A 23,778-nucleotide genomic window follows, 5' to 3' on the forward strand; every position below is an offset into this window, starting at 1 on the left:
TTTACCGTTTTCAAGCTTTGAAATAAGACTTATAACATGCCGAAATATACATGTAAAGTATCTCGTGATTTAAACTTATGAAACAATTATTTAATTTGTCTGTAATTGCTGTTGAGTCAAGCAAAGATATTGAGATGAGATATTATATAGCATGAGATATTTTACCAAAAGTTTTAACCTGAAATTTATTTCGTAAACATTTTGGCATGATTGTGAGAGAGAAGCACAATAGTTCATCACAGGAACTATTCATTCAGTAAAATGAAGGCCTGGAAGTACGCCTCATAGCTCACAAAGGAGTAACTTTAATCAAAAGCTTTTACTTGTAAAGCCTCTATTTTTAGAAGGTTCTTATCACAAGGGGTGAATGTATAATGTCAGCTAATTATTTGTGGCTTAATAGTTATAAATTCGCCTGTACTGGGGGCGTGAAAATGTTTATACACCCATAATTCGAGGGGTTGATATCTGTAGGGGGCACAAAAGAGCTTTCAACGAAATACTTAAATCGGAAAATGTGAGGTGAAAATCCTACATTCCATTATCTGCGCTGTATAAATTGTGTAATTTATAAGGTGCAATATTATGTTACATTTATATGCATATCTACATGCTAAACTAGCTAAGACCTTTCAATACAGCTAAATTTTTTTTGATAGTAAGAATAAAATGGGTTGAAGAATATAATATAAATTAAACAAACAACATTAAGACAAGATTTCAATACATGTAGCCATAAATTTGTTTTTACTAAATCAAAGCTGAATAAAAAAAACTAAACGTGTAATGTCCATGATTAATTAAGACTTCCTTCTTTAAACAAAGCCAAAGTCCATTTACCGTAGCCTCATAAAACATCGTTTGTAGTCACAAGGTGTAAATAAATAGGGGATTTTATCGAATTTATTCGTGGGGGGAAAACATCGTTACGTCCCTTAGACTGAATCACCATTTGCGGGGACTTTTTACTATGCTGTAAAATAGTTTTGGAGAAAGTCAGAATGTTACCTTAGGAAAATATTACGTCAATATGGTATCTAGAGAGAAGTAGGTGCGTTGCTATACTCCTTCATTTGTAGTGTATTCTTATTATGCGGTCCTGTTATAGTATGATATTATATGATGAATGTTTCAGAGCATAAATCAGTTTAAGATAATTTAAATGCATTTTTGCAATATTTTAGTGTTTGCAATATTAATTGAATACTACTCATATGCTCTAGTAGTTTTATTTTTTAAACTTTCAATGACCAATTTTAAGAAATATTGTAATGTATCATAATTAATTATCATATTCAATATAGTTGTAATAAATTATAACATTATAAGCACTACCATATAGACCGGGAGATACTGACACAAAATTTCGAGTCATTTGTAACAGGATGGCGGTTCTACAGGGGTCTTAGTACGCAATGACAAAAAGAAAAACGATGGTGTGAACGCTGGTACCGGCGGCTTAGTCGCGTGGGCGTTAGTAGAACTCGTCGGAAAAATAGCGAAGTCAAACGATTTGTAACACAAAAATTTTAGAATTTACCGATAGCCCATAAAAAAGAAGTAGGCGGTAGTGTCATGCCATACTTTTCCGGTGTGACTTACAGCCCGCCATACCGACGCGAATGTGTTGATTTTAAAAAAAACAATTCAACCATTTGTACCAGGCTAACTTTTGCACAGGTAACCATCGTCGTGCAGCCATTTACGAAAATCGCCATGCCATACTTTTCGGACGATTCCAAATGGTCGCCATACCGCCGAAAATCTGCAAATTTTTTTTTCGCCGAACCATTTGTAACACCCTAAATTTTTTTTTCAACAACTCCTGAATGATTATAAATAGAAGTGTGATAATGCCATACCTGTGGGAGGTGGCGAATGTGTATAAGATTTTTTTTTATTGTATGATTTTATTCGTATTTTGAACGATTTGTAACAGTATGGCATTAATCTTTCCTATAAGTTTGAGGTTCAACAAATATAAATACAAAATTTCAAAGATCTAGGTGGTAGAAATCTTCACTTCTATAAATTAATAATAAATTTATTTATGAAGTATGGCAGCACTTTTTCCCCCTACTAGAAGTATGGCAAATATAATAATGGTCACATTTTATCAAATACTCTCCAAAAATCCAAATGCAATACTGGTACAAAAAGTTTTGCGAAAAAAAAAATTTTTGCAGATTTTCGGCGGTATGGCGACCATTTGGAATCGTCCGAAAAGTATGGTATGGTGATTTTCGTAAATGGCTACACGACGATGGTTACCTGTGCAATAGTTAGCCTGGTACAAATGGTTGAATTGTTTTTTTTTAAATCAACACATTTGCGTCGGTATGGCGGGCTGTAAGTCACACCGGAAAAGTATGGCATGACACTACCGCCTACTTCTTTTTTATGGGCTATCGGTAAATTCTAAAATTTTTGTGTTACAAATCGTTTGACTTTCGCTATTTTTACGACGAGTTCGACTAACGCCCACGCGACTAAGCCACCGGTACCAGCGTTCACACCATCATTTTTCTTTTTGTCATTGCGTACTAAGACCCCTGTAGAACCACCATCCTGTTACAAATGACTCGAAATTTTGTGTCAGTATCTCCCGGTCTAATAATAACGTCACACCAAATTGAATTACCAAACAAATTTCGTTCAAATATGAAATTACTGTCATAACAGCTAACATATTATAAATGCAGCCAGAACCAATTTGAAAGCAGACAGAACAAAATTCTATTATCACACTCCCAAAAGCAAACAAAAATAGAATTAGCATGAATAAAGTGCAGTGTACCCTTTGGGAATAGACGTACGGAAAGGGTGGTAATGTATTTTTAAAGTGAAGTGACGTTTAGTGTTTGGTGTCCAAGTTTTCCGGGTACAAATTTAGTAGACATCGAAAGTATTATGAATATTATATTGTATTATAGTCCTTAATAATATTATGAGAGTAACTGAATTTGTATGACGTGATCTGTTGCTTGGTTTATGTATCGCTTCCGAAGTGTTTTCTTCGAAAAGCCTTCATTTTTATAAATTGTTTTCATTGAATTCAATGTTATTACACTGTTGAATAATCAAGATGTTCGTTGTTGCATAAAATTTGTTATATTATGCTGATCGCAGCTGGTTACTTAATTCTAGTGAACATACTTATTTTTATTTGGCTTTTGTTTGTGTGGTATCTCAATGTTAGCCAGAAGATTTTCTACATATTATTAACGCGGACGCGTTGGTGCGTTAACTGAAGGTTCACCCTGGATTTTATATGGCATGATGTATTTACTGACTGAACGTTCTAAGTAGGTATCAGGTTAAACGTATTTTTTTAAAAACTTTAAGAGAACTAAATATACAGATTAAAATTTTAATACATAATCAGTTTATTATTAGACAGGCACAATAGCAATCTGTTCGACTGCTCTTAATGTTTTTCATTACGCGCCCCTGCAATGCTTGAAGCGCTTCTAATTCTATGCCAAAAAGCGATCTAAAGCGGCATTTCTTTGCCACTTGCAGCGCCTTGGGCGCTCTTAATGCAAATTTTATTTATTCATGTAAATTAATATCTATTCTACGAGGCAGCCAGTGAGGCAGAAAATTGAGTACGTGCAAAAATAAAGCCCGTCCTACCCCGTCTTATACAAACAGACGAACCAATTAAAATATCTACACTTACTCTGTTTACTATCGTGTGTTCAAATGACAGTGTCGTGACTGGGAAATACTTATTCTGGAGATAGGATCATTTATCACTATCCTACTTTCGATTTTTCCTTACACTAATTGATATTTGTAGCGAATTGATCTTATCATTTTGTCATTCTGTTTAATCATTAATGCTCTCAACAATACTACTGATATTATAAACGTGAAACATACAAAAACAATCAACAGATTTTGAATATACATGGGCTTTGTACCAGAATATCAAAACATAAGATAAATAATGGCTTAGCTCGTGTTTTCAAAAGATGAATCAGAACCCCTCGGTTCTACACTCACGCTTTAACCACTGTACCAAGAAGGCGGTCAGATACCCAGTTCAGTACCAATAATATATAATGATTTAATCACATTCTAAATCCCTTAAACGATTTGGTAAATATTAAAGTCAGATACGACAAAACTTGCACGCCAAAATTAGCATACAACATTGAATACCTTACAAAATAAATAACATTATCATCTGCGACACAATGTTATTATAGAAGATACTTACATAGCAGTTCTACTAGGAATAAGCGGAAACTCGATAAGGAAATTCATTGAAAGCATACAACGAGCCATTTGACGAGCGACATCATAATTAATGTGAACCCTTTCAAAGTAAATGTTCCGTGGAAACTTCTGACGAGTCATTGGTTATATGGAGAATAAGATGACCAGTATTTTAACGTGCTATTAAACTGGTATTGAAGGGCTTGTGCCGAAATATTCTGCCTTAGGGCTCCCACACATAAACACGATACGACGTCGCGTCGTACAACGATGCGGCGTCGTTTCACGCGCGAGTGGTCTTCGCACACGCGGCCTCCGAAGGAGGCTGCGTGGGGGATGCTGTTCAGGACGATTCGTCCTCTGCAGCAGATTGCTGGCGCCGCCCGCTAATACGGGCGGGTTACTGGGAGGACGAATCGCCCTGTATCGTTTCACGATAAGGGCATAAACACGATACGACGTCGCGTCGTACAACGATGCGGCGTCGTATCGTGTTTATGTGTGGGAGCCCTACGTTATATTTCGGCAAAAGTTGATATAAGTTATACCTATTACTATACAGTCTATAGAAGGTATTGCATTCGTGCCAGTTATTAATTATTAGGAATAATAATACAATATAGGAGGTAATGTAGGTAATACAAGTAGATTTTGGTATTGTACATTAATGGCAACTGTTTAATAAAATAAATCATCAGTATTTTTTGCAATTATGACCCAGTTGCACACAAACATCAAACTATTTACTTAGAGTAATGTAATAAAATACGACACTAATTATTTTTTAAATAATGGTGCACAATTATGCACCGAATTAGAAGCTATGAATTGAATTTAGTTAAAAATTGACAGGAGAAAATTAAACGCAACACGAAAAGACAGTCAGTAAATAAATACAATGAAAATAGGGGTTTGCTAATGGACGGTAATACGATAGCTTTCTAAGGAATACATTATTCAAATTCAAGAGAGAGACAACGTTATTATACATATTTTTGTGTCTACGTTCCGCTAAAATGAAATGTTTTGACGTGGGTGCATTTAAAGGACTTTGTGTGTTACAATTTTAAAACTATATTGGTACTAGCGGTCCGCCCCGGCTTCGCCCGTGGTACCTACATGTTTAAACTATCCTATCTCTCAAGTTGGATCGAACTGCACGTATGGTGTGCGAATTTTATTGTCATGGTTAAGTGGTTTAGGAGTCCATTGAGTACAAACATTGTGACACGAGATTTATATACAGGTGTAATCGTTAAGTGTGCACAGGCGATTTTTCCGTAAGTATTACAGATAACAAAAAACTTTAAACTGATATCGAAAGTACTTAACCTAATGAGTAAAATGGCCGTAATAAATTTTTAAAAATAAACCGAGAAATATCAAAAAAATTATCTTTAAACCCTCCCATACATTAAGTATGAAATATGAATATCCCATATACATTTAATATGAAAGATTTTAGCTTTCTTTTTCTTTTTTGGTTTTCTGCTTTAATTACTTCGCAAATTTGAAGTGGCATTTTCCACGCTTTTTCCGGACATTTTCACGCATTTTCCGGATATTTTCCGGGGATTTTCCGAGCATTTTCCGGGCATTTTCCAGGCATTTTCCACGCTTTTTCCGGACATTTCCACGCATTTTCCGGATATTTTAATGACATTTTCATGACATTTTCCAGACATTTCCCTGGCATTTTCCGGTTATTTTCCGGGATTTTCTAGACATTTTCCGGGAATTTCCCAGGAATTTTCCGGGGATTTTCCGAGCATTTCCCGGGGATTTTCCGGATGTTTCCCAGACATTTTCCGGACATTTCCCTGGCATTTTCCGGGGATTTTCCACGCATTTCCCAAACATTTTCCGGACATTTCTCAGGCATTTTCCGGGGATTTTCCAGGCATTTTCCGGATATTTTCCGGACATTTTCACGCATGTTCCGGACATTTTCACGCATTTACCGGATATTTTCCGGACATTTTCACGCATTTTCCGGATATTTTCCAGGCATTTTCCAGGGATTTTCCACAGTTTTTCCGGAAATTTCCACGCATTTTCCGAGCATTTCCCAGGCATTTTCCGGTTATTTTCCGGGAATTTCCCAGGCTTTTTCCGGGGATTTTCCGAGCATTTCCCGGGGATTTCCGGATGTTTTCCAGACATTTTCCGGACATTTCCCTGGCATTTTCCGGGGATTTTCCAGACATTTTCCGGGGATTTTCCGAGCATTTCCCGGGGATTTTCCAGTCATTTACAGGCTATGTCAGGGAAATGTCCAGAAAATGCCTGGAAAATTCCCGGAAAATATTCGGAAAATGCGTGAAAATGTCCGGAAAAACGTGGAAAATGTCACTTCAAATTTGCGAAGTAATTAAAGCAGAAAACCAAAAAAAGAAAAAGAAAGCTAAAATCTTTCATATTAAATGTAGGTATATGGGATATTCATATTTCATACTTAATGTATGGGAGGGTTTAAAGATAATTTTTTTGATATTTCTCGATTTATTTTTAAAAATTTATTACCGCCATTTTACTCATTAGGTTAAGTACTTTCGATATCAGTTTAAAGTTTTTTGTTATCTGTAATACTTACGGAAAAATCGCCTGTGCACACTTAACGATTACACCCTGTATATTAAGATAAAATAAATTGAAATGGTTACATAAGAATTTTGATATTACAATAATCTTAGAGTATATTTGATATTATATTATGTAGATTCATAGAGTCATAGAGAAAACATAGAGTTTCAGAAAAAAATAATATACAATTTTTGTCGTTGATGCTTTAGTATTTTTTACGTAATCAGTATTTACTTCTTTATTATTCTTAGGTTTCTATTTATTCATATTTTTATTGCACTTCTTGCACACTGCGTCACTTTTTTGCACCAGGTTTTCTAGAGATAGCTGTTTTAGCGATAAGACTGCCTGCAGTTTACTGATTCTTATTTCTGAGGTGCAACATAAATAATTTTGATTTGATTTAATAAACATAATATAAACAGGTATTTATTTCAATTCAATCTGAAGTGAATATCCGACTTTACATGTACACTTCAACCCTTAGCATATGTAGTGTTAATGACATGTCATTATAAGTGTTTGTATTATACCGTCGATTTAATGCAATGTTTGAGTTTAATCTTAATATTTACATTTGAAACCCCTTTGACTTATTTCATTAGTGGTTCGTGTATGTTTGCAAATGTATTGGTTCACTTCACTCATGATTAAATTGAATTTGTTACGTATGTATGGTAAATAATAAAGTAAGAATATAATAATATTATTATACAATAAAACACTATCCGAGTCTAGAAGATTCGGTATGATTTTTAACAATAGCTTGCTTGAAGTTTTTTTTTTATGTTCGGATACATGATGAAAGGTCCCTTTTTCTTAAAAATTTTATCTTTGATTGTTAATAATAAACATTGTATCTTAATGGTTTTGGTAGATAGAGGTCGGTTAAAGATATTACCTAGTGCCAATAGGAGCTTTTACGTTTTATAAATTGTACGCCGTAATGTTTTTTTTTCTTATAATTTTTATCTATTTAAAAAAAATATTCTAGTTATGTTTAAGTTTGGACATAATTTTTTATACTTACTTATAAGTTTTATATCATAACCTAATTACTATACTAAACGAAATTATGCAACAAGAACTGTAAAACAATTCCTACATTCCAAACGTTATTTGCAATAAATTACAATTTCACAAGATCTGGTCTAGTTCTAGATGCATAAGTAAAATATTCCCAAGGTACAATAGATATAACAAGATGACATAATACTATTGTATAAAATTCACACAATGTAACAACTTCTTGAGTGTTAGTTGCGTTTTACCATTGTGTTTTAATGATTTGTTTAGACTATTCGAAGTTTATTAAATAAAATATGCGGTGATGACATTATGTTTTTTATAGTATATATTCATATTATATGAATTAATTCACTCTACTTCAATTTATCAACAATATAGGTACTGAATATATTACGTATACAAGTGGTAATCGGTAAACTAAAACTCTAGAACCAATTTTCTAACAAAAAGAGCTTTCGAACGATATGGCTCGTGTTTTAGTAAGAAATTTGTAAGAAGTTTGTTGTTATTTAAATAAACGTATTGAATGTATGTCTCATTAAAAGGCCTTCAATCTCATTCAATTCTTCACACATCAATAAATAGGAAATTGAAAAACCACAATGTTTTTATGTTAGTCAGAACCTAGAGGACGAAATTTTGACATCGTAGCTAAAATAATAGTTAGGTATAGATTACTAGCCGTTCATCCATGCTTCGTCCGCTTGGAGCCTGGATAAATATTTTTAAAATAAAATATCGACGGTAACGCTCGCCAACGAGCTTCGTAAACCACGTGTCGCGGTGTTTATTCTAACAGTTTTTAAATCCATTCTTTTGAATGATACGATTTTAATAATTCAATAGAAGTTTCAGCGTAGCATTTGTGGGACCTGAAACAGTTTTGTGTAAGAGGAGATTTCTATGAGTTAATATAAATATTGAGAATTCAGCATACTTCATTCAGAATTTAACTTGAAACAGTAAAAATGTTACATAGAAATGAAATAACTCTTCTCTTATTAATTTAGATTGCATCGATAGCATATTCTACGGGCACATAGCCCGTAGAACCGATGGCCGTTGGGGCAAAAAGGTTCTGGAATGGAGGCCACGAACTGGGCGACGAAGCGTGGGACGACCTCCCACAAGATGGACAGACGACCTGGTCCGAGTGGCAGGGAGCCGCTGGATGAAGGCCGCCGCGGCCGGTGACCAGTCGTACTGGAAATCCTGGAGGAGGCATTTGTCCAACAGTGGACGTCCCACGGCTGAAACGAACGAACGATAGCATATTTTATTGACCGGGCTTATTCAAAAGAAATTCACAAAAAACTCTAAATTAAACATATTTTTTAAATAAATGTATGTACCTATGTGTAAAATAATGTAACTATCAGTCGCTATCACATTTGAAATTACATTAATACATTTAAATAATCTTATATTATGTCTAATAGAACATTCGATCGTAACTACGCTATTAAACTCTAGTAATTAGTATTATTTTAAGTTCACGTTATCATTCCTGAGATAAAATGATCATAAATTAGTTAGCTTAAAGGTACATAACGTGATCAAACATCACAAAATTATATGGGTGGATTGTTTGTGCATTCGTAGATAAATAAAATATCTTAAGATTTAATGTACTAAAGTCATGTAGGTATGGTTATGAGTTTACAACCTCGATTACATATTGTATTTTTAATTTAGGTTTACTCCCATTCAACAATATTCTGTATTTACCTACTTATGCAAAAATTTGTTGTGATAATTGGGAATAAGGTACTTACAGTTCTTAAAACTCTTTAAAATGATTAGAGCAGAACGTAATAATTTGTGTTCAAATAATACGTGTGAAATGTGTTACTACCATAGCACGCACTCACTCCCCTATAAACATCCCACTACCAGTTGTATGGTCTCACAATTGACATCACAAACGTCCAAATTCGGGAACAAATAATGACGATCCGACCAATATTTACTCAGCCGGAATGAAACCCGGACCTTAACTTATACTGACATGGCTTCATATAAATGACGACTAAAAGTGACGACTTTATTATTTATCTGAAGTTTAGATATATAGGTAGGTATATAGAGAAGACCTGTAAAAGATGGCGCGTTTTCACTTATGTAATTAGTAGTAATAAGTTGCGGATTGAGGTTGATAGTGAGATAGAAAAGCTTACATTATAAATGATTAACTCGCAGAAAAATTGGTCTCTGCTAAAAATCTTTATTTTTATAACTTTATATAACACATACAAAATGTATTCACAAATTTTGATAATAACGTTGTTATAAGCTACTTGCTTATAACCTATTTAAACTTATAATAAAGATGTATAATCCTACTTAATATTATAAATGCGAAAGTTTGTGAGGATGTGTGAGTGTGTGTGTGTGTGTTTGTTACTCTTTCACGTAAATTCTACTGAACCGAATACAAAGAAATTTGGCACACATTTAGAGGGTAACTTGGATTAACACATAGGATAGGTTTTATCCCGGAAATCCCACGGGAACGGGAACTATGCGAGTTTTTCAACTTTGAAAACGCGGGCGAATCCGCGGGCGGAAAGCTAGTAAATTTATGTAGTAAAAACAAAAAGCAACCACTTCTTCGATTTGCATTTGCGTGATGATTTTCATGATTGATATTTTGAACTTCTCCGTCGTGGGCAAATCCCATAAAAGTTCACAATTAATACCTACACATTTATTTTGCGTTGCAACTTTCAAAGCTATAACGATCGAGACGGCGAAATTTTTACGACTTTTGTAATAGATGATATTTTTGCGAACGTGATTTCACTAAATCGCGCTAATTGAAAGGAATCATTGAGGTTTTTATGTATACGGTTTTTGCTGTGAGCAAAGTTCTAACTTTTTGTAAATGAGCAAAATTTTCGGGGAGATGTAATAAGTATTCTAATGTTATTTTTTATGTAGCTTGGTGAAGGTAGGTTGGATAGATATTATAAAAGTATTTTTAATATGAAGTCACGGTCATAGAAGGCATACCTTATATAAACTGCCTCTGACTATATTATGTAGTTGCTGTAAAATGTGTAAAGCTTAAGGGCGAATAATAAATACCATAACTAAATGAGCAAAAAATTTTAAACACCATTTTGAAAATCGACCATTTCGCTTAAATTATGTAAGTATATAAAAACTAGTCAAACCACATTCACAGTACACAAACGTCTCTACAAACAAACGAACGGTATGTTGATTATTACCCAATTTGTTTACCCATAACTGCCATAACTCACACACTATTATTAAGATTTTAATCGCCTACATAATATATACCTATATCATTAGTTTAATACGAATTGGCTAAACGTCTTAACGGCCACATGGGGCGTTTTATGACATAGCTATAAAAGAATACGTCGTCTTAAATGAGACATAAACACAGGGACGTGTAAACGAATGTCGCACATTTATTTTATTGGAGTCATTAATTTGTACGCTTTCAACGTCTGAAACAGCCGTAGGCCGGACATGGCATTAGGACAGTAGCGATTCGTATGGATTATGATTCTGAAATGGCTGGATAACTGTTTTGTTGTAGGTTTTTAGGTGGCTTTGTATTATTTTTAGGTTAAAGAATATCATGTTGACGTGCCAAAAGTAACGGATAAATATGTTAAGGAAAACCCTTGGTTCCATTTCAATAGTTATCATTGATTCCATCAAGATTGAACTTACGTGGCATTTTACCATCAGCTTATGGTTTTCAAAATTTACCTATAATAAGATCTTGAAAATTTATTGAATACTCAACTTATTATGACGTACAATCATACAATTTTTATGAGTAGATGCTGTATTTTTTTTAATCGAACTTAGTTAGATGTTATTAAAAAAAGGTTTTTTAAATCTCTACTCTTATTTACTTGTGAATCAAGAAGGTCTTTAAAATTTTAAGCGCAAAAAAGTATCTACGCGAAGAAACATATTCACCGTACTTACATGTAAACAAGTTTGGAATTTTGTCATATTTCATGCATTTTAATACTTTATACCGAGTCGTGTCTTGCTGGCTTTTGCTTTAATAGTAAAAATTGAATTTTTACTTTCTCAAGTATATGTAAAGTTTGCATGTTTAAGCGGCATTACTTCGTCTGCAAAGCGTCAGTGAAGTATGCGGATTTCCTCGTCTCTTCCTTTTGAATAACGAAATATTTGTGCTAATATCAACATTAAAAATTGTATTTATTTTTAATTTTTAAAATAAAAGTCAATAACGAAACTCATTTTAAAATACGCGATGGAAAATTAGCTCTTTTAGTGTATAGATCTATTTCTAATTAATTGTTATTATGGTACATTAGAAAATATATTATTGGCTAGGTAATTATTATGGTTGTGATTTAATAGTTAATACCCTAAAATGATTGAACACGATTGATGATTACATAATATTAAACATATGATCTTCACCTCAGTATAAGATTTTTGATATAACACATGTTTGCTTAATGTAATATGTAGATTCATTTATTTATTCTAGGTCATATTAATATTACTACAGTATGATATCTCGTATATTCTTCTTTAATCTACCTAAAGTAAGTTAAACAATACAAATGTGAACAGTTCAATGCTCAAAATAAATCACGTTATATTTATAGTTTGGTCAAACAAAACCATTCTATTAAGACATATCCAAGGGGTGGACTTAAATGAAAAATAATGTCTTACTTTGTGGGCGATTTCAGAATCATTACAGTAAATTACTAACAAAGTGCCGAAAATATTTTATAAAAACGCATCGTTTGTGCTGTGTTATGTATATGTTCTTAAAGTATAACATCTATTTTAAAAACAATACAATCTCGTTTATTATTAAACACACCCAAGATAAAAAATCTGATATAATGCTCTTAAATACTATAAGACTCATTTCAAAACATTAAAAAAAAATTGTAGGCAGGTTATCTACGGATTCAATGTTTTCCAAATTATCAAAATATTCTTTGCAATTCCAACAATCTAACTTATTTACAAAACACGCGATCCTATTCACAGCGATTCACGTTTAAAATCCAAACACAACACACGTGAAGGTAATTTTATTTAAAACATAAGTAAGATAAATGAAAAACGTACATTTTACTTCAAAGTTAACCCCATGCTGCACCTATTTTCCATACATTACCACGCGTTATTGCAAAGAATGCATTATCCTTTGAATGGAGTTAATGACGTTGAAAAATAAGTCTGGCTTAGTAACCGAGGCTTTATATTGGGGAGCGCTGTTTGTAGACGCTTTATTTTGTGATTTTGCCGCATTCGGCTGTTTCATTTGCTTTTGAATGTTTTCATGTGGTACAGGTGTTATCATGTTGTTTTTACATATGCGATGAGGGAGTAAATAAGGATAATCTATACTAATATTATAAAGAGGAAAGGTTTGTATGTATGTATGTATGTATGGTTTTCACGCATAAACTACTGGACCGATTTTGATGAAATTTGGCACAGGTAATCTTTAGACCCTGAGAAAGAACATAGGCAACATTAACTTTTATTGCGAAATATGTACCACGGGCGAAGCCGGGGCGGACCGCTAGTGTAGTATAAATATAAAGCACATAATGTAGTATCAAGGCTTGTTAAAAATAAATGCAGCCTTTATAAATAAGTAGGTAAAATAAATACATAATACAGTCATAGCGTGATAATTATGTTATGATTATTAACATCATCATAACAAATTAATTTACTGTTTATAAATTGTACAGAATATGAACATCTAGTAAGTTGACAAAAGGTGTTGACAAAATAAACGTTTTGTATAAGAGACAAATTATTAATTGTAGAAATATTATTGTAAAAGCTACTGCAGTATTTGTACTTACAGAACTTTGTTTTGATAGTCTAAAGATAAATGATTGCAGCATCTCGAAAACATTTGCAAGTTATGAATAACAGTCATTAATAAAAGTAAATATCTGGTAAGGTAAAACAAAAAACGAATTATCGCTAGCAAGTATTCGAAGGCAGTTCCAGATGTAATGATATTGCTGGGGTGCGTCAAGTGACAGGCTTAGTGTCATCCATTATATATGCGCCCTTATTCTTATAATATCATATTTAGAACAAAGAACTTCATTTATAATAAATTCTAGAACTTTTAGATATGTTTTGTTTATGTTATATGTGAGTTAGAGAGACAAATAATAAAATAAAAACATTAAATTATTAAGTAAATAAAGGTCCAGGTAAATGTACAATGTATCTGTGATCATATTCTTAAAGAGTTTTAAAATGTTACCGATCTAATCGATAACTTTTTCACTTGCTTTAAGGGAGGTTAGGCGGTCAGCGAAAATTCAGCTATTCGGGCCTGAGGTAAGCGGTGAGGGGGTCCGCGTTTAGTATGGAATCAACGTGCTCGAAACTGAAAATCGTAAGCGCCATTCACATTTTTATCAAAAAGTGAATGAAAATATTTAGTATTTTCTAAATCAGTCACGAAATCGAGAAGGTAAATACCTATGTATTTGTGATTTTATACGAATTATTATCGTAAAATACAGTTGTAATGAGCATTTATATGATATTTTAGAGGTAACTTCAGGATTTTTTTTTATCGAGCAAAATTTTTCCAATCGTGTTTTGGAAACAGTCATCTCATCACACATACGTTCTGTAATACATATTAGAAATTTCAGTGCGAAAAAACTTCAATATTTTCAATTATAGCTCATAGAAAACAGTCCATTTTACCGTTTTCACCTACTAAGGGCCCTTAAGCGAATTTCTGTAAAAATGTGGAGTATAATAGAAAAACGTTAACGATATAAGTATGAAATAAAAAAATACACCAGAATAAGGACATAGATTGAGTACACATTGCCAAGAACTGCATTCATTAACTAATGTATACTTTCAAAATATTTGCACATAAATTTTATTTAAGGGGAAGAAGGAGGAAAATTTGCAAAGAAAATTGATCAGTGTAAGTCATTAGCTTAATTTAACGCTATTCTTAATGATGGAAGAGAATTTTCATGTTTCAGGAAAATAAATATCTACTGTTTTGGTGTTTAATTTCATTATTAATAATACAAAACGAAAAGTTTAAAAATATTAAATTCATCTACTCAATGTCTTTCAGGAATTATAATTTGAAGAAAATTTTACTATATGTAATTTTTTCATTCATTGTTTCCATAGTTTGTTCATTATGTTGATGCAGTCCATCCTTACAATTCTTCTTTTAGCAACAATTCTATAAATATTCAAACCATAAAACAATTACCACCTATTAGGATAGATGTTTCTTCACAGAAACATCCTTCACAAACTAACTCAACAAAGAACGTACGAATTTACGTTTTTAAAAGTCTGTATACATACTAAGGCTTAGTATACACTATACAGGCGTATAGAACTCTAATATCTCAAGTTGTCGAGACAGCGACGCAATCACAGTCCCATTGCATTGTTGCGTGATGTATTCTTGTTAGCTTTGCCTGCGCCTTCCAGTTTCTGTAACTGTAGAACAGTCTAGAAAATAAATAAACGTCCTAGACTATATTGTGTCCTGCATTTATAGTTTTTGTTGTAACGTCAGGGTTTAAAAGTTGGAGTTGTATAATGAATATTGGAATTTGTATTTACTATGTATAATATAATATATATATAATAGTATTATTCTATTAAATAAAATTGTACATTCTATAGGCAGTTGTTGTTTCTGAACAAACCCTTATTCGTTCACGCGTCGTTGATTCATTTTATGGATTTTCCAAGGAAAGTAAAATTGTACGAGAAAGATTTTGGGTTCACTCCCTAGAGGAGACCTAAAAATTTTCGTTAGACTGTATTCACAAATATATTTAAACACAATTTTTACTAATAAATTATACACCAGTATATTTATTGCTATTTCAGTAAAAAAATCAGGGACTTCTGCTTGATTATAAAAACGTCCATTACTTGAACAACCTTGGCGTATCTAAGATAATCTAAGTAAAATTTATTCCATAACAGTAAATTAAAATTCTTTATAATCAATAATGCTAAATAGATCCTTACCAAGCTAAACTCACTAATAAAGGAGATAATTCACTAACATTCGACGCAGCATTTAAATCTCACGCAAACTAAGCAGATACCATCGATCAACTTGTATTGGCAATATTTTGTATCAAAGCGTCGCGGAAACCTTAATAACTTATGATGTTACTTGGTGTGTTATCCACGTCTGATATGTCAATTATCGTGACATGAAGCCGCGGTATAAATGAGACGAAGTGGGAACGAAAACTGCAATCGAAATTGAATCTTTTCCCCTTCAGTTAAACCATAATTTTAAATGACAAAATCTTCAAAGGACTATCACCTGCGCTTCCGATTTTACGCGGCCAAACAAATGAAGTTTATTCCTATCCCACCATTTTTTATTTAGTCCGTGAATGAGGCGGAAACATGCTTAGTTTTTGTTTTGTTTACGAACGCAGGTTTGTTTTATGTAAATATATTATTTAAATACGTCTATACATGCCTATAGAACGAAATTTTCTTTGAAAATGTATTTGCTGATTTACATCTTTAATTTATTGTCATCTAGACTAGGTAAAATAGGATTGTCATTAATCAAAAAACAATTAAATGACCACATTCAGGCCTAACCACAGACACAGCCACAGACTAAGCAGCCGAGCAGCCGCTTAACCTATATAGATTGTAAACTGACCATTGAGTACACATAAATAGCCTTGAATGATATCTCTATCTTATATATTAAATTATAGCCTATTATATGAATAACGTAATATATAATAGATGACGTCAAATGTCCATGCATAAGGATAAAATACCTATTCCTTCATGCTCGGTAAACAAGAACACACTTAAACTCAAACCTCCTTTTCTTTCTCAGTATGCTAAGTATGAATACAAAAATAATTAATTCTTACCAGTGAGCACTTTGTACGGTTTCAACGATTTTATTATGCATATTCGACAATAATCCAGTTTGTGTTCTTAATAATCCAGTTTATACGGTATCAGACGTATAATTTTATGTTTGTTCATCTATCCTTATACTTAAATTACCATTAGGAAGTAAGCTTACAAGTTTCAATTGTTGCGATAAAATTCTGCATTATAACAAGAAAATCGTCTTAATAACTAAACTAATTATTTGCTGCAATAATTAATTATCTAAGAGTCTACTCTACGACTCAGAATACTACTGGTAAGTACACAAATAGAGATGTAGAACAGTCTATTCCACAAAACAGCTCATACAAAAACATGTAATTAAAGCGTATTCTTTTCAACGATTGATAATTCTAACTCCACACTCTTAACGCAGCGGCGGAGCAGTCAAGGATTAATATAATATGTATAGTCACAAAACCTAGGTACATGCGTAAATAGAAGTATAAAAATGCATTATTTTCAACGGTTAAAAATTCTCACTCTAGTAAGCTTAACACAGTGACAGAATAGTCAGGGATATAATATAATACTAGCTGCGCTCTGCGGTTGCACCCGCGTGGCTCCGCTCCTGTTGGTCTTAGCGTGATGATATATAGCCTATAGCCTTTCTCGATGAGTGCAGGGCTATCTAACACCGAAATAATTTTTCAAATCAGACCAGTAGTTCCTGAGATTAGCGCGTTCAAACAAACAAACTCTTCAGCTTTATAATATAAGTATAGATATAAAAATCATCTCGTAACATGAACACACTTACAAAAATGCACATCTAATTAAAGCATATTCTTTTCAACCATTGAAAATTCTCACTCCAGTAAGCTTTAAACAGTGGCGCGGCGGAGCAGTCAAGGCTATGGTATTGTCCGTCAGTCCGCGAGCGTGTGGCTACCACCGTCGTCAGAGGCGCCGATCTGTCCTCTCCAGTTATTTAGAGCTTCATTGTACCATTCAACTTTCAGGCTGGCTGTCGAGATTTGACCATTGATAAAGGGAGCGACGAATGCTTGATTTAATTTGAATAATTTGACGTAATGAATGTTATAATGGAACGTCTTCGTCGGCTGTATTGGTTGGTATTTTTGGTGAATTCAGCACAAAAGTTATTCCTTTTGTTACTGTAAAAAAGTTTCAATTTTGTCTAATTTGAAAACTTTTAGGAATTAATAAGTTAATAACGAGAAATCCCAGTTCTTCCTTATTTTAAATATTTCAACGGACAGCGATGTTACAGAAATGTAATTCATTTAAAATATAGAGCATCTGCATTACTAAAAGGGAAGGGAAATACCTATAACCTTTTAAATTAATAGAGTAATAAATATTTTTACTTATTTATGGACTTTTTATTGATTCAATCCACTTTTACTCCTATTTATATTATTTTTATTTACATTTAATTCACCTTAATGTATAAGGATTTGTGATTATAAACTGTTTGCTTCGTTAGCCTAAAAGCTATCCACTTTTGACTTCGAACCTCATTTTATGTAACGAATTTTATCTATAGAAACAGCCCAAGGCTTTTCCAGTAATGAAATTCTTGACTTTTAATTTACTAAACTAAAGGCGAAGATCATTAATTTATATTCCACTGCACCATGTTTAATGTCAAATTAGGCAGCAAAACACATCATCACCACCGAATTGATTTTACAGGCCCATTCATCAATCTCTTTGACTTATTGATTGATGATTGTCGAAGTATTGACGGAGAGTAATTAAAAAAAAGTCACGCAACGTATAACAAAAACATGTTACAAAACTGTTTCACAAACAACTATAGTGATATTTATTTCTTTGTTGTTTAAGTTCAAATCCTTTTACGTCAAGTTTTCGTTCATATATCTCACATATACATATTTCATTATCCATTTGGATGTGACCTCTATGTCAAAAGAAGATTAAAGTATCTTATGATCGTTTCAAATAGAGGCAAAATCAAATACCAAACAAAATCCGGGCTGTGCCATTTCGTTCTGACAGGTATTTATTTCATTTTTATCGAAGGCTTCGATCTTATAATTGAAAACATAATGAAGATTATATTTACCAAAAAAAATTATTGATGGTACATTTAGGTAGCTTTGTAAATATATTTTATGTTATCCCAGTGATAGTATATCATATCCTACTAATATTATAAATGAGAAAGTTTGTGAGAATGGATGTATGTGTACCTATTTGTATGTATGTTTGTTACTCTTACACGCAAATACTACTGAACAGATTACAATTAAATTTAACACACTAATAAATAGAGGGTAGCTTGTATTAACACATAGTATAGGTTTTATCTCGGAAATCCCACGTGAACGGGAACTATGTGGGTTTTTCTTTGAAAACGCGGACGAAGCCGCGGAAGGAAAGCTAGTATCTGATATTTTGTTTTGGTCGACACGAAGTTGTTTTTTTATGTTGGTATTAATAGATTGGGGTCTCGAATAATAAAGTGTAATATTCTTCCAGCATCTGACTATAAGCACTATAAGGTAAGCAGGATCGGAATGTGGCTTATATAGAAATGTAGTACCTAATTTATATAGAAACTAGCGACCCGCCCCGGCTTCGCACGGGTGCAATGCTGATACTAAATACACTACAGAAAAATTGTGAACGTTGTATAGGTATAAAAATATAGCGGCCCGCTCCGGCCTCCGGCATCGCACGGGTATAAAATACATAGCCGGGCGGCCGCAAACGCTACGTCCTGCAATTTTTAAATCTGTAATATCTTCGAAAATATTCACTTAAATCATACGGTGTAAAGGGCCATATAGATCTATATTAAATGAACAATGTATCCATGGTATTTAATTGGTTAAGGATTAATGCTGTATTGGTTAAAATCGCTTCGAAAATTAGCCATTATTTGTCGTAAAAAGTAAATGACAAAAAAAAGTTATTGTGGGTTATCCATAAGAGATAGACATATACCATCGCGGACTTTTCTGTAGACCTTTTCAATATGTATAATACTTAGTACATTATTTTGATAAAACTCGTAGGGTTCAGCCTGCGTTTGCAATGTAAGCGGAATAAATGTAATTTTTTACGACATCACATTAGAAACCTCAAAAATAACAGTACTTCTCCACTACTTAATGGATCTTATTATACATATAAACCTTCCTCTTGAATCACTCTATCTATTAAAAAAAACCGCATCAAAATCCGTTGCGTAGTTTCAAAGATTTAAGCGTACAAAGGGACATAGGGACATAGGGACATAGGGACAGGGAAAGCGACTTTGTTTTATACTATGTAGTGATGATTATATTTGATAGCACCTATTAGGATTAGTTAGAAGTAAATTGTTGCAATATATTCTGTTATTACATGGCATTTTGCATACGTATCAGGTAATGTAGTGAGAGGCTCTTATCGGCTTATTTTAATATAATATCTACTCAATATTTTTGTAAATCTATAATAGTCTACAGATTTCAAGATTTTTCATTCCCTATATACGTATAATTACTTTTTAATATTGAATTAGTTTCACTACTTCCCTAATGTCATTAGTTATGTATTTTCTTGTAACGAAAGTATTGTACATTCTAATTCGCCACTAAAATCTATCTTAATTAATTTGTTATTAGAGTTATTTCGATACTATTGTAAATCTAACAGTTGTTCCGCTCGTCTACCTAATAAGAGACAAATTTATAATAGATACTATTTATGATAAATACGATAATATAGACAACTAGCAAATTTTATCGATCCATGTCTTGTTGCATATAACAATGTGATAAAAAAGATCTCAGTATAAATTGCATTGATAATATAAACCTTACGAACATAATTCTAAACGTTAACTAGTTACTTAATACCAGTTTAGAAGACTGCAAAAAGTCAATTGAGTTCGTTTTATTGGTTTTTTTATTCACGATGTAATTTAAGTATCTAATTATTCTCTTTAATTTGATATTGGTGCAGACGCGATAGCCATGCAGCAAACGATGAATCGTTATTGACTTTATGGTCTATAGCCATGAAACTAGCGGGAAGATTTTCTAATAATAATAAAATAAATAGGCTATGATTTAATGTCGTTACATTATTGTACAATACACAACACACATAAGCAATAATTACATTACATTATTGCTTATGTGTGTGTGTTATGGAGGATGCGTATTGCATACGTGTGGATCTTTTACCCTAAAAATAACGTGTAAATAAATTACAAAAATGAAAGAGATTAACACATATTATTATCATTATTAATTTTATTTGGATTTAACTTGGCCACTTTTATAATAATGAACGTGGAAGGTGATAAGTAAAGTTGAATGAATAACGATTGCACCTGTTTTATATTACTAGCAGCTCGACCCGGTTTCGACCGTACTGTCCCGGAATAAAAAATAACTATTACACTAGGAAAATAACTGATAATTAATCCACTGCCTGTCTATCACAGTAAAATATTTCTCATATTTTCCTCTGTTAAATCATTAAAACCTTTCAGTTTAGCTCTATAAAATATGTACACTGAAACGGCTATACTTTTTCACGGCTATTCACGTCCTAGTAACAGAATAAAACGGAAAATCTAAAGCTGGTTGAAGCGAGAGTTGTTTACGCATAGCTTTGACGGTTCTACAAAAGCCTTTCCCGATACCGATAAGTGAATCAGACATATCAAGGCTATTTGCTTATATGCTAACAATATGTGTCATGCTTCTGGGTATTTGAAGGCTGGTGAAATGGATTAATGAAAAATATTGGATTAGTGACTAATTGTTGAATTGGATTGTTCTGAAAACATTAACCCGCCATTGGTGACCTCCTATGTCTGTGAGACCGGGCAGTTAAAGAAACCCAAATATTTTTGTCACCGTTTATCGAATTGCACTGTGGTTTCGAGTAGCTGCCTAATTTCGCGCCCCCTACCCTACCCCTACCCCACGACAGCGACGCGGGCGCACGTTACTGAGTTTTGGCCCCAACCCGGTGCGTGAGACCGGCGTCACCAACTAAGTAAGTAAAATGGTTATTGTGTATTTTTTTTATTTTACTTATTTTGATAAAGCTGTTGTTGTAATTTATAGTTTAATGTAAATATAATTCTATTATTAGTAAGCGTTTTGCTAGATTTGATCGATATTTTACAAGAAATTCCGTGTTTTTTGTTCAAATTGTGAACACTGTTTCAGCATGTCTTACGAAAGTAATCAGTGTCGTCTCGAGGCTCTTTTGCAAGAAGCAGTATCTGATGAGGACAGATTACAAACGTCATCGGAAAGTGAATCTGGAAGTGACTTCGAACCAGATAATTTCGAACCAGATCGCACGTAGTACCAATAACTTGCTCTAGTTGTTTGGCTGTTGAAGATGAGTGATTTTAGTATTGTATATTTTTTTTTTGGTCGAAGTATTACCATTTATGTTACTTCATTTTATGTTTTCAGTGTCATAAGACTGACTAAGCCTAATTTTACTGTTAAATAATTAAGATTGATGCTTTATTTTTGAGTTTAAAAAAAACTTTGTTAAAATACTTGACAATTTTAGTTATTTCAAAGATGTTGTCTTATGCTAATAAAAGAGATTTGATTTATTAAATACCTATGTTTTATTGACAATAAAAGATCAAATTTTATATCTATCCCAATGAAAAGTAGCATGAACCGTAAATTACAGATAAACTCGTAGTCAAAAACCCCGGTGCGTGAGACCGGGGTCACCAACGCTGTAAGTCAAATTCACGTCACCAATGGCGGGTTAATGTGTATATTTTGTTTAGATACGATCGGATTTCTTTATATAGGTACGAATTTTCTTTAGCGTAAAGTAAGAGGATTTTATACTACTCTTCTATTGTATTTTATATATTTTTATGATAGGTATTGTTGTTTTCTAAAAATGTATCCAGCAATGATATCATCAGTTTATTGATTGCAAATTATGAATATCAAATACTATTTCGTAGAACTTGAAATTTAATATCAATGGTTCGTTTTACACACTTTTTTCATTTATTAGGTTTCATTGCAGTTTACAATTTATAATTTCTGATAATATGTAGCATTTGTTTCAGTAAAGGGACGTTTATGAACACCCCTCGTTATGAAGCTTATCAAATTAACCATCGAGCCAAATCTTACGATTCCTTAACAAAACATCAATGACGTATTTCCTCTTTCATAGTCACTAATATAAAAAAGTACTTTGGTATACTTATTCTAGGGTATACGTCTACCAAATAGTATTATGAACTTTATACTATACTCGTTTCCTGGCTCCAAATCTATAGCGGTCAAGTGCCTTCGTGTTCAATTATAGCAGAACTGAGATAACCACCGTCACGTACGGAGGTAGCGGGGATTGTATCTCGTCAAATCTGTATGGATGTATTGAGTCGACTTTAATTGGTATTGTGTAGCCACTGTACATATGAGATAACAGTCGTCGTTTTTTATTGATATATCGGCTATTCGGTTTCGTGGAATCGTTTTAAAATGTTTTTGGAATGAAAAAATATATTTAATTGGCTGGTACAAAAAAAAATATATCTAAGTAGTTTTTTGTTCATTCAATCATTGATAAAATTCATTTAAATAACTAATTACTTTACTAACCTTCATAATAAATTAAAAAGTAGATAATAAGTTATCAACAGAATAACCGCGCCTCTTACCAGCAGAGATTTTTCTGATTATTGAGTTTAGACATCTCTCATTCTAAACAATTTAACATTATTATAACTATTACTCATTTATCGAGGAAGGCTATAGGCTTTATATCATCACGCTAAGACCAACAGGAGTGGAGCCACGGGGGTGAAACCGCGTGGAGCAGCTAATCTATAATATCTATGATGTTGTTATGTGTGTCGTCTATAGAGTAATTGTTACCCTGTAAAAAATAATATTTTAAAATAATACCATTCTATAATAAATATAATAATAAAACAATAAACTTCTTTGCAAAATATGAACGAGGAAAAAAATAGGTTAATGAATTCTCCTGTAA

At 32.8% G+C, this 23,778-nt stretch overlaps 1 long non-coding RNA gene across 1 annotated transcript; it reads left to right on the top strand.

Annotated features, from left to right (window-relative positions):
- The first annotated feature begins 21,595 nt into the window (after window positions 1-21,595).
- On the top strand, window positions 21,596-22,271 carry LOC149482942 (uncharacterized). The gene is made up of 2 exons (XR_016316558.1): window positions 21,596-21,783; window positions 21,960-22,271. It is a non-coding gene; the product is annotated as an uncharacterized LOC149482942 (long non-coding RNA).
- The last annotated feature ends 1,507 nt before the right edge of the window (window positions 22,272-23,778 follow it).

Source organism: Colias philodice, chromosome 14 (assembly GCF_061535455.1).
Source record: "Colias philodice isolate Cphi_HAF_F1 chromosome 14, ilColPhil1 Martin Lab GWU primary, whole genome shotgun sequence".
In the NCBI taxonomy this organism is placed as follows: domain Eukaryota; kingdom Metazoa; phylum Arthropoda; class Insecta; order Lepidoptera; family Pieridae; genus Colias; species Colias philodice.